The sequence below is a fragment of the Lepus europaeus genome, chromosome 10 (assembly GCF_033115175.1).
Source record: "Lepus europaeus isolate LE1 chromosome 10, mLepTim1.pri, whole genome shotgun sequence".
Taxonomy (NCBI): domain Eukaryota; kingdom Metazoa; phylum Chordata; class Mammalia; order Lagomorpha; family Leporidae; genus Lepus; species Lepus europaeus.
This window is the reverse complement of record NC_084836.1, coordinates 101,278,799-101,291,298: the sequence shown is the minus strand read 5'-3', so window position 1 is coordinate 101,291,298 and position 12,500 is coordinate 101,278,799. Positions and strand designations below refer to the sequence as shown.

At 45.8% G+C, this 12,500-nt stretch overlaps 1 protein-coding gene across 3 annotated transcripts in view; it reads right to left on the bottom strand.

The window, feature by feature from the left end:
* CBFA2T2 (CBFA2/RUNX1 partner transcriptional co-repressor 2) overlaps positions 1-12,500 on the bottom strand; it is a 117,441-nt gene that overhangs the window by 88,960 nt on the left and 15,981 nt on the right. The window lies entirely within an intron of this gene.

Genomic DNA, 12,500 nt, shown 5'->3' with positions numbered 1-12,500 from the left:
CTCTCTCTGTGTCTAAATCGCTCTAACTCTTTTGAATAGGGGGGGGGGGGGGGGAAGCTGGTCTAATCTGTTTTTCTGGACTCACGTGGAATGCTGAGTGGGTCTCCTCACCCTCTTTTTCACAACAGTGAAACAAAGTCTTAACCTTTTACATAAGTAAAGTCAACTGTAAGAGGATTCAGACACTGAGCAAGATAGAGAAAAAAACACTTCATTAACTGACACCATAGAGCTGTTGCACAGATCAACCTCAAACCCCCTCTACTGTAGCAAATCTGGGACTTTTCTAGTCTACAAACCAGTGTATGACTGTCATTTGCGCTGCTCTGAGTTTTCAGTTATCTGATACCATATCATTCCAAATGATATGGGATGCCTACTTTCTCTTCAATACTGGCCTACAAACTTTCATTTATCTTGGTATCCTTACAAAATGGCTTTCTCTATCTAATTTTCCTTCCTTCTACATAATACATAGAAAGCACTTTATTACCTATGTAAAACTGTTCAAGTATATGACATTAGCAATAAAGTAGTCAGGGGTTCGAGCAGTGGTTAATAGGCTGCTAAGGAGGAGGTTGGCATTGTGGAGCAGCAGGTTAAGCTGCTGAATGCATTGAAGGCATTCCCACATGGGAGTGCTGCCAGTTAAAGTCCCAACTGCTCTGCATCAAATCTAGCTCCTGAGTAATGTGCCTGGGAAGGCAGTGGAAGATGGCCCAAGTACTTGTGAGAGTTCCAGGCTCCTGGCTTTGACCTGACCCAGCAAAGGCGATTGTAGCCATTTGGGGAGTGAACCAGTAGATTGAAGATATAGATATAGATATAGATATAGATATATCTGCAACTGCCTTTCAAGTAAATAAAGAAGTACAAGGAGGAAGAAGAAGAATGAGGAGGAGGAGGAAGAAGGGAGAAGAAAGAAGCCACCGTTGCTTAAAAAGTCTGGATCCCATATTGGAGTACCTAAGTTCAATTCTGGGCTCTGTTCCCAATTCTAGCTCCCTGCTAATGCATACCCCAGGAGGCAGCGGATGATGGCTCCAGTACTTAAACCCCTGTCACCCACATGGGAGACCCAGATGGAGTGTCTGGCTTCAGCCTGTTGCAGGCACTTGGGGAGTGAATTAGCAGACAGTGGAGTAAGGCAATGACAACTGGTCAAGTAGTTGGGTTTCCACCAAGCACGTAGGAGATTTGGATTGCACTGCTAGCTCCCAGCTTCACAGAGGACAATGCAGGCATTTGGTGAAGGAACCAGTAGATGGGACCTCTCTCCCTCTTTTTTGAGCCCTTAACCAGACCATGGAAGTGCAATCTCCCAAAGAAGAAAAAAAGAAAAAGGCTTGGTCCACTGTTGCTTTGCAGCATGTAAAGCTGCCCATTTGTGTGATCCTGGCATCCCATATCAGAGTGCTGGCTTGAGTCCCAGCTACTCCACTTCTGATCCAGCTTCCTACTAATGTGCCTGGAGAGGTAGTGGAAGATGGTGTAAGTACCTGGACCCCTGCGACCTATATGGGAGACCAGGACAAGGTTCCTGGCTTCTGGCTTCTGCATGGCCCAGACCGGGCTACTGTGGCCATTTGGGGAATGAACAAGCAGATGGAAAGTCAACCACTGTCTCTCCCTCTGTTGCTCTGCCTTTCAAATAAGTAACTAAATCTTTAATCAGGGGAGAAAAAAAAAACCAGAGCTACAGAAAGAGAGGACTCATGGGCTGGCGCTGTGACATAGCGGGTAAAGCTGCTACCTGCAGTGCCAGCTTCCCATATGGGCACCAGTTCATGTCCTGGCTGTTCCACTTTTGATCTGCTATGGCCTGGGAAAGCAGTAGAAGATGGCCCAAGTCCTTGGGCCCCTGCACCCATGTGGGAGACCCCGGAAGAGGCTCCTGGCTCCAGATCGGCACAGTTCTAGCCATAGTGGTCATCTGGGGAGTGAACCAATGGAAGGAAGACCTCTCTCTCTGCATGTGTAACACTGACTTTCAAATAAATAAATAAACATTTTTAAAAAAAAGGGGGGGGGTCAAACTGGCACTCATATGGGATACTGAGGCTTTAACCCACTACGCCACAGCGCTGGCCCTCAGGCAGGGTTGTTTTTTGTTTGTTTGTTTTTTTTTTTTTTTTTTTTTTTTTTTTTTTTTTGGACAGGCAGAGTGGACAGTGAGAGAGAGACACAGAGAGAAAGGTCTTCCTTTTTGCCATTGGTTCACCCTCCAATGGCTGCAGCGCACTGGCCGGCACATCACGCTGATCCGAAGCCAGGAGCCAGGTGCTTCTCCTGGTCTCCCATGCAGGTGAAGGGCCCAAGGACTTGGGCCATCCTCCACTTCAGGCAGTTTTTTAAACCTTTCAATTGAAGTCTTTTTCTTAATCATATTTGGATATTTTTAAAAAGTGGTTTTAATTTGGCCGGCGCCGTGGCTCAATAGGCTAATCCTCAGCCTTGCGGCGCTGGCACACCGGGTTCTAGTCCCGGTTGGGGCGCCGGATTCTATCCTGGTTGCCCCTCTTCCAGGCCAGCTCTCTGCTATGGCCCGGGAAGGCAGTGGAGGATGTCCCAAGTCCTTGGGCCCGTGGCACCTGCACGGGAGACCAGGAGAAGCACCTGGCTCCAAGCTTTGGATCAGCGCGATGCGCTGGCCGCAGCGGCCATTGGAGGGTGAACCAATGGCAAAAGGAAGACCTTTCTCTCTGTCTCTCTCTCTCACTATCCACTCTGCCTGTAAAAAAAAAAAAAAAAAAAAAAAAAAAAAAAAAGGTGGTTTTAATTTATATATTTGAAAGACAGAGAAAGAGAGTGAGCACTCTTATTCACTGGTTCACTCCCTAAAAGCCTTCAAAGGTCAGAGTTGGTCTATGGCAGAAGCCTAGAGTTGTGAACTCAATCCAGGTCTCCCAAGTGAATAGCAGAGAGCCACCTACTTGATCCATCCATCACCTGCTGCCACCCAGAGTCTGAAGTGGCAGGAAGCCAGAGCCAGGAATGGAACCCAGGTACTCTGATATGGGATGCCAGTGTCTTAATTGCTACTCTTTTTGTTTTTTTAATTTGTTATGCTTTCTTTTAAAAGATTTATTTTGCTTTCAAATATATAAATAAATCTTTTAAAAATTAATTCATTGGGCCTGTCACTGTGGTGTAGCAGGTAAAGCCATGCCTGCAGCACTGACATCACATATGGGATGCCAGTTCGAGTTCTGATTGCTCCACTTCAATCCAGCTTGCTGCTAATGGCCTGGGAAAGCCGTGGAAGATGGTCCAAGTGCACCCACATGGGAGACCCAGAGAGGTTCCTGGATTTGGTTTGGCACAGCTCAGGCCACTACAACCATTTGAGAAATGAACCAACAGATGGAAAATATCTTTCTCTTCCTCTCTAACTCTACCTTTCAAATAAATAAATAAATCTTTTTTTTTAAAGATTTTTTTATTTGAAAGTCAGAGTTACATAGAGAAGGAGAGGCAGAGAGAAAGAAGTCTTCCATCCACTGGTTCACTCTTCAGTTAGCCACAATGGTCAGAGCTGTGTCGATCCAAAGCCAAGAGCCTGAAGCTTCTTCAGGGTCTACCACATGGGTGCAGGGGCTCAAGGACTTGGGCCATCTTCTACTGCTTTTCCAGGCCATATGAGAGATCTGGATCAGAAGTGGAGCAGCTGAGACTCAAACTTGCGCCCATATGGGATGCTGGCAATGCAGGTGGTGACTTTACCCACTATGCCACAGCGCCAGCCCCAATAAATATTTTTTGAAAAATGTATTCATTGGAAGCTGGCACTGTGGCATAGTAGATTAAGCCTCCACCTGTGGTACCAGCATTTTATATGGGTACCAGTTCGAATCTCAGCCGCTCCACTTCCAACCCAGCTCCCTGCTGATGGGCTGGGGAAAGCCGTGGAAGATGGCCCATGTCCTTGGGCCCCTAACCTGTGTGGAACACCTGGAGGAAACTCCTGGCTCCTGGCTTCAGAATGGCCCAGCTCCAGATATTGCAGCCATTTGAGGAGTGAATCAGTGGATGGAAAACCTCTCTGTCTCTCCCTCTCTCTTACTGTAACTGCCTCTCAAATAAATAATCTTTTTTTAAAAATTTGAGAAAGGGAGAGAGAGCAAGTGAGCAAGAGAGAGAGCGAGAGCAAGAGAGCGAGCACTTCCATCTGCTGGTTCACTCCCCAAATGGCTCCAACAACCAGGGCTGGCTGGACTGAAGCCAGGAGCTTCATCCAGGTCTCCCATGTGGGTGGTAGGAGCCCAAGTAGCTGGGCCACCTTCGCTGCTTTTCCAAGCACATTAGCAGGGAGTTGAATCAGAAGAAAAACAGCCAGAACTCGAACTAGTGCTCAGATGGGATTCTGGCACTGCAGGTGGAGGCTTAACCACTGTGCCACAACGCCGACATCCTTAACTGCTAATCTAAAAGCCCACTTTTGGGGATTTCTGAGCCCCCTCAAACACTATCCAGGTATTTGTTTTCAACTTACCCCTCTCAAATGCTGCCCACATGTATCACTTAAACAGAGGTGCACAAATATGATAGGGCAAACTCTTGGCTCCTGATAACCAAGCCTCTAACCCTAATGCCTCTGGTGTAGACTTTAGCATGCCCCAGTCTCTCTCCCTTAACTGCCAGTGACTTGTCTTCACTGTGGAGATTACAAGCCAAATCCTTCCTAAAGAGTAACTCATTCAGGCCAGCGCCGTGGCTCAATAGGCTAATCCTCCGCCTTGTGGCGCCGGCACACCGGGTTCTAGTCCTGGTCGGGGCACCGATCCTGCCCCGGTTGCCCCCCTTCCAGGCCAGCTCTCTGCTGTGGCCCGGGAGTGCAGTGGAGAATGGCCCAAGTCCTTGGGCCCTGCACCCCATGGGAGACCAGGAGAAGCACCTGGCTCCTGCCATCGGATCAGCGCGGTGCGCCGGCCGCAATGCGCTACCGCGGTGGCCATTGGAGGGTGAACCAATGGCAAAGGAAGACCTTTATCTCTGTCTCTCTCTCTCACTGTCCACTCTGCTTGTCAAAAAAAAAAAAAAAAAAAAAGAGTAACTCATTCAATTAAGGGAGTAGTGCAAGGGTCAGGGCAGCTCTGTAGGACTCCAGATCACAAGACAGAATTCAATCATCACCTCTATAGTTAACATCCTAATGCTAGACTCTATTCTGAAATAAGTATTTCACAGGAACATCAAGGCCTGATCAAACAAAGTAATAGACAATCCACCTGTAGACCACATAAGGGTCAGAGCCCACTCTGCCATCGTAGCATTTCAGGAACACACCGAACTCCTATCGCTCACCAACCCAAGGAATTCCATGGACTGATACGCATTGCTCAACTCCACCTTTAATTCATTAGATTCACCACCCTTAGAACCTCGGGAAGTTGGGGAATTGAGTGATAGCTGCCCAGCTTCTTGTTCCGTGCTTTGCAAAATAAACTACTTTCTTTTACCACAGTGGTGTCAGTGATTGACTTTCTGCACAGCAGGCAAGAGGACTCAGGCTTTTGGAGACCTATGACAGGTTCATTTTTTCGTTTGCAGCACCAGATGAGCTAATATCATGGACACAACTGGTTCCTCCCCTCAGTAAAATTGGCTCACTACCTGCTTTGCTTTTGTTCTGTAAAATATCACTGGCTTTAATCTACTGAATTTCACTATTGGTTTCTGTAATAATTTTCAGAAATTACGGTTATTTTTAAGTTTAACCCAGTTCCCCAGGGAGCAAAGCACTGGCACTGAGGAAGTTTACTTTCTCCAAGTCTTTGCTTTCACATCTATGGAGTAGTTAAGAACAACAGTCATCAGGTTATTCTAATGTGAAGAAGTCTAGGATCGTAGTCCCCATCTCCATTCTATTCCTCAATGTGGGGGACTATGACCCTTATGTTACTCTTTGTTGCCTAATTAAAGGCCCTTTTTGCTTACTTCCCACTTCTCCAGAAAGTCTATCATAAACTATATGCACATATCACTACATACAACTGTCCTTACCAGGAACTCTCAGGTAATACAATAGGCTGCAAATAACCTTAAGTGACTAAAAACAAAAATAAAAAATAAGACCTCAAAATATTTTTATCAGTGCCAATCCAAAAACAAAACACACAAGTAGCCAAATTCACACCTTTTTTGTTCACTTTTACTGTTACTGTCCTAACTAGAACACCACGTGTGCCAAGGTAAAAAGTGTACTTAGGTGTATGTGACTGGAGAGAGTCGAAAAGCAATCAATTAACTCTTCTCCTAAATCTCACCAGCTGTGTTTTCCTGATGACAAAGAATCTGTCCACCTGCTCCCACATATGGCACAGCTGCAGTTAAAGTAAAACACCTGGTTCCACACAGTCATTCCATGCTGCTTGTTAGAACAATGCTAGCTACAGAGCAGGCAAGCCCAGGGCAGCATTTTCATCCTACTGCACAGATTAAACCAACGCCATTCTATCAAATAGAATGCTAAGATACACCTTTCATCCTTGAAACACAAATACAACAATTTGCAGGTGCAACAATAATGTCAAAGAACTGTAATAAAGTATGACAACACTAGATTACAAATTTGGTTGTCTTATCCACTTCCCAAACCTCTTAATTTACAACATTTATAAGAAGATAATCCACTATCATTACCCAGTAGTCAGGGCTTCTTATTAAAAATTAAAAATGGTAGTGGGTCAGGGCAGGCATTTGGCCAAGTGATTACACTGCCTGCATCCCATATCAGAGTACTGGGATCTACACCCAGCTCCTGACAACCGCTTCTTGTTAAAGCGATCCTGGAAGGCAGTGGTGGTAACTCAAGTGGGTTCCTACCACCCACGTCTAAGACCTGGATTGAGTTCCCGGCTCCAAGCATCACACTCGGCTCTCCTGCCATCCACCACCACTAGCGTGGGTATTTGGGGAATGAATCAGTAAATGGGAGCTCTCTATCTCTGTATGTCTGTCTGTATCTATCTCTCAAAAAAAAAAAAAAAAAATTAGAGTCTAGGCAAGTGTTGTGGCACAGCAGATTAAGCCACTGCCTGTGATGCCAGAATCCCATAGGAGCACAGGTTCAAGTCCCAGCTGCTCCACTTTTTGATCCAGCTCCCTGCTAACATACCTGGGAAAACAGCAAGAAATGGCCCAATTGCTTGGGTCCCTGCCAAGCAATTGGGAGACACAGGAGCTCCTGGCTCCTGCCTGGTCCAGCCCTGGCTGTTGCAGCCATTTTGATAGCGAGCCAATGGATGGAAGATATCTCTGTCTCTGCCTCTCTCTATGTAGCTCTGCCTTTCAAATAAATAAATCAATCTTAAAAAAAAAAAAAAAAAAAAGGTAGGGGGTCCACTGCTATGGCATAGTAGGTAAAGCCACTACGTGTAGTGCCAGCATCTGATATGGGCAGCAGTTCGAGTCAAGGCTGCTCCACTTCCGATCCAGCTCTCTGCTCTGGCCTGGGAAAGCAGTACAAAATGGTCCAAGCCCTTGGATCCCTGCACCCACGTAGGAGACCCAGAATGAGCTCCAGGCTGGCCTAGCTCCAGCCATTGCAGCCATTTGGGGAATAAGCCAGAGGATGGAAGACCTCTCTCTCTGCTTCTGCCTCTCTATAATTCCGCCTTTCAAATAAATAAATAAATCTTTTAAAAAAATCAATAGATCTATGAATTAAAAAGGTAGCGTCAAGACCAGTAAATACGTTGAATTAATGAATAATAATATCAGTATGTGAGAAATAAGAACTTCTTCGTACTTACAAAACCTTGTAAGGGAAATTTATTTTTTATTCTCCCCAGGGAGTTTCAAATCAACCTTTACTTAAACTCTCAGAACAACTTTCTCCCCATTAAGGAATATTCATCAATATTGATAAATTAAAATCAGTGGTTATTTGTTGAGAAAATAAACAAAAACAGTAATAAGGTGACAAACATTTAATGTCACAGATTAGTATAAAGGTTGAAAAGTTACATTTTTTAGAATATTTTGTGACTTACGGAGAATGGTGAGTTACATTGGAAATTAAAGATGTCCTGGGAGTAAAGATACAAAACCTTGTCTACCAAAAGCTAACATAGCACCATCAGATACATAAAACACAAGGTAATCCAAGGAAAGATCTGAACCAGACATCAGCATCCCTCTCTCTTACAGCATTAACTCTTCTAATACTTTCTCAGACATCTCCACTTACCACTTGTACCACAAACTGTCATATATCAACAAAGTTTTTCTTCATTTTACTCTTTATCAAGACTTGGCTAGGGGCCGGCACTGTGGCGCAGCAGGTAAAGCTGCCGCATGCAGCACCAGCATCCCATATGGGCGCAGGTTCGAGTCCTGGCTGCTCCACTTCTGACCCAGCTCTCTGCTATGGTCAGGGAAAGCAGCAGAAGATGGCCCAAGTTCTTGTGTCCCTGCACCCACGTGGGAGACCAGGAGGAAACTCCTGGCTTTGGATTGGCACACCTCTGGCCACTGTGGCCAACTGGGGAGTGAACCAGAGGATGAAAGAGATCCCTCCCTCCCTCTGTCTCTCTCTCCCTTCCTCCAACTCTACCCTTCAAATAAATAAATAAATATTTAAATTAAAAAAAAAAAAAAAAAAGACTTGGCTAGGGACCAGTGCTGTGGTGTAGCAGGTTAGGCCGCCACCTAAAGTGCCAGCATCCCATATGGGCACCGGTTCAAGTCCCAGCTGCTCCACTTCCGATCCAGCTCTCTGCTATGGCCTGGGAAAGCAGTAGAGGATGGCCCAAGTCCTTGGGCCCTTGCACCCACGTGGGAGACCCGGAAGAAGCTCCTGGCTTCGGATCAGTGCAGCTCCGGCCATCACAGCCAATTGGGGAGTGAACCAGCAGAATGGAAGACCCCTCCCTCTGCCTCTCCTTCTCTATGTAACTCCTTCAAATAAACAAATCTTTAAAAGAAAAAAAGAAAAAAAAAAAAAAAGACTTGGCTGGTCTGTCAGGTTTAGACACTCTAGGACAGTGATTCTCAAAATACTTTAGACAATTAACAAAAGAACTACTTAGAAAGCATGATGAAAATGAGGATTCCTGGCCCCTACACCAGATCTCCAGGATTTAAATTGGGGCGAGAGGGTAGGGGTGGCAGATGCTGCATTTAATAAGTTTCTCAGATGCTTGGGGGACACACCACAGTGTATGTTGCATATAGTTTTTTCCGTACTAAATCACTGTTTTTATATAAACCATTTACCAGCTGAATTCACCTTCATTACTCTGAAATCCTGAGACACAGACAACTTCACTTCCTGTTTGGTCTGCTGTGTGTCCTGATCAAGACATCGATACCTCCCCCAGCATACCTGCCTAGTCTTACTGCCTGGCCCAGAGCAAGCCTCATGCATGCTTTTCCCCCACAGTAGTTCAATTTCTTTTTCCTTCTAATAAAAATATTAGCAGCATGAGAATCTGCTGATTGAATCACTAGGAGTATTAAAAGAATGAAATGCAATAATTTGTCACACGAGTTAGTAGACAACAGTGGAAATAATCACCAAAATGTCTTTATGGCAGTGATGAGCTGAAAACTGGCAAGGCTTCTACAGACTCAAGCCTGGAGAGCTTGGGTTACATGAAGTTTTTCTTCCTCCCTGTCATCAACAGCACAAAGGCCCTATTTTCATCTCCAGCATAGTTCTGTCTAGTTGCAGAACTTTACAGGGTCTTTCATTGCTTTTTCTGCTGTCAGACAGATGGAGAAACATCATGTCCAGCCTCCGCAGGTACAAACACATCTGCAAGAGCCAATGGCTCCAAAATGGACGACTTTGCACTTTCTAAGAGAGGGAAAAGAGTTTGGACAGTGTTTGGCAACCTTAAGAAGCAGTTAATCATGCACCTGCCTTTTTTATCGAGTTCTCTGAAATGCAAGGTGCAATCACTTTAAAGGCATCTCACTACCAACACTGAGTAAATCAATACTGAATATTGCTGTCTTTGATAAAACCCATTCTAAGCTACTTAAAACAACAGAAGAGATAAATGTCTTTGCTATTGTACAAAGACCTGATAGAGTAGTTTTGTGGACTTGCCATTTGACAAGAAATTATAAAGACTATGCAAAATATTAGGTATGAATTTATCAAAAACACAATATATTTTTATGTTATAGATATGTTATAAATGCCCACAAAAGTTTAGAAATGCAAATAAACCTTCAGTGATGAGGTGAAAGGTAATTTTTACACTTTATTGATTTATTTTTTTTTACAGGCAGAGTGGATAGTGAGAGAGAGAGAGAGAGACAAAGGTCTTCCTTTGCTGTTGGTTCACCCTCCAATGGCCGCCGTGGCCGGCGCGCTGCGGCCGGCGCACCGCGCTGTTCCGAAGGCAGGAGCCAGGTGCTTCTCCTGGTCTCCCATGGGGTGCAGGGCCCAAGCACTTGGGCCATCCTCCACTGCCTTCCTGGGCCATAGCAGAGAGCTGGCCTGGAAGAGGGGCAACCGGGACAGAATCTGGCGCCCTGACCGGGACTAGAACCTGGTGTGCCGGCGCCGCTAGGCAGAGGATTAGCCTGTTGAGCCACAGCGCCGGCCACACTTTACTCTTTTTGCTAGAATTTTAAAGAATGTCTTTAGATAAGCAGTATCAAAGTAGAATATTATAACAATTCTATCATTCATTAAGAAACTACTGGGGCCAGCGCTGTGGCATATCAGATAAAGCCACCACCTGCAGTGCTGGCATCCCATATGGGCACCAGTTTGAGTCCCGGCTGCCCCACTTCCAATTCAGCTCTCTGCTGATGTGCCTGGGAAAGCAGCAGAAGATGGCCCAAGTTCATAGGCCCCTGCACCCACGAGGGGGGCCCCTGCACCCACCTGGGAGACCCAGAGGAATCTCCTGGCTCCTGGTTGTGGATCGGCCCAACTCAGGCCATTGCAGCCATCTGGGGAATGAACAAGCAGATGGAAGACCTCTCTCTCTCTCTCTCTGCCTCTGCCTCTCTGTAATTCTGCCTTTCAAATAAGTTTAAAGAAAAAAAAAAAAAAGATATTACTATCTGATCAGACAGACCCACTCCTGACTTGAGTCAGCTCATTATCGTCTCAGCTTCTGTTTCCTCAACTTTAAAATGGAGATGGTGGGGTAGGTGTGTGGCACAATGCACTAAGCCTGCACTTGGGATGCCCACATCCCATATCAGAGCACTAGTTTGAGTCCCAGCTACTATGCTTCCAATCCAGCTCTCTGCCAATGCACACCCTGGGAGGCAGTAGATGATGATAGATGATGACTCAAGTGCGTGGATCCCTGCCACCCAGGTGGGAGACGGGTGGAGTTCCTGGCTCCTGGCTTCAGCTTGGCCCAGACCTGGCTGTTGTGGGCATTTGGAGAGTGAACAAGAGGATGTTAGATACCTACTATCTCTCTCTCTCTCACTGCCTTTCAAGGAAATGAAAATATAAATGAACATTAAACATAAAAAGAGTGGCTGGCGGTATGGCACAGCAGGTTAAACGGCCTCTTGAGATGTTGGGATCCCATATCAGAGTGCTGGTTCAAGTCCTGGCTGCTCTGCTTTCAATCCAGCTTCCTGCTAACGTGCCTGGGAAAGCAGTGGAAGATGACCCAACCATGTGGGAGCTCTTAGTGGAGTTCATGGATCCCTCTTCATCCAGGCCCAGCCCATCACTGCAGCCACTTGGAGAGTGAACAAGCAGGTCGAAGATCTCTGTCTCTCCCTGTCTCTCTCTCTGTCACTCACCTTTCAAATAAATAAAATAAAACTCAGAAAGAAAGAATGGTAGACCAGGAGGCATCTGCACAAAGTCTAGTAACTTTGGTCACACATCCTTCCAAGAAATATCCAGGACCCTTCTCAATAAATTCTTACTATTCCCTTGTCAAATGTCTCATGAAAACAGAAGGAAAATCCACACAATCCAAATTCCACTTAATGAACTTAACAAACGTTCAAATGAAGAGAACTCTTCTGTTTCCTCTACAACCCTCTGAAAGCCATGAGGTGCAATCTCATTCACTCACCATGTTATTTATACAGGCATATCCTACTGCCTTTTTTTTTTTTTTTAAGATTGATTTATTTATTTGAAAGTCAGGGCTACACAGAGAGAAGACAGGCAGAGAAAGAGAGAGAGAGGTCCTCCATGCGCTGGTTCACCCCCCAATCGGCCACAACAGCTGGAGCTGCACCAATCTGAAGTCAGGAGCTTCCTCCAGGTCTTCTACGTTGGTGCAGGGGCCCAAGGACTTGGGCCATCTTGTACTGCTTTCCCAGGCCATAGAAGAGAGCTGGATCAGAAAATGAGCAGCCGGGAGTCAAACTGGCGGCCATACAGGATGCCAGCACTGCAAGTGGCCGCTTCACCTGCTATACCATAGCACCAGCCCCCCTACTGCCTTCTTAACACCTGCACTCAGATATTTAACAGAATCTCAAATACAACATGTGCCGTATCAAATTCTTGATGTCTCACCCGATCCCAACCCTACTTGGGCCTCCTACTCAGC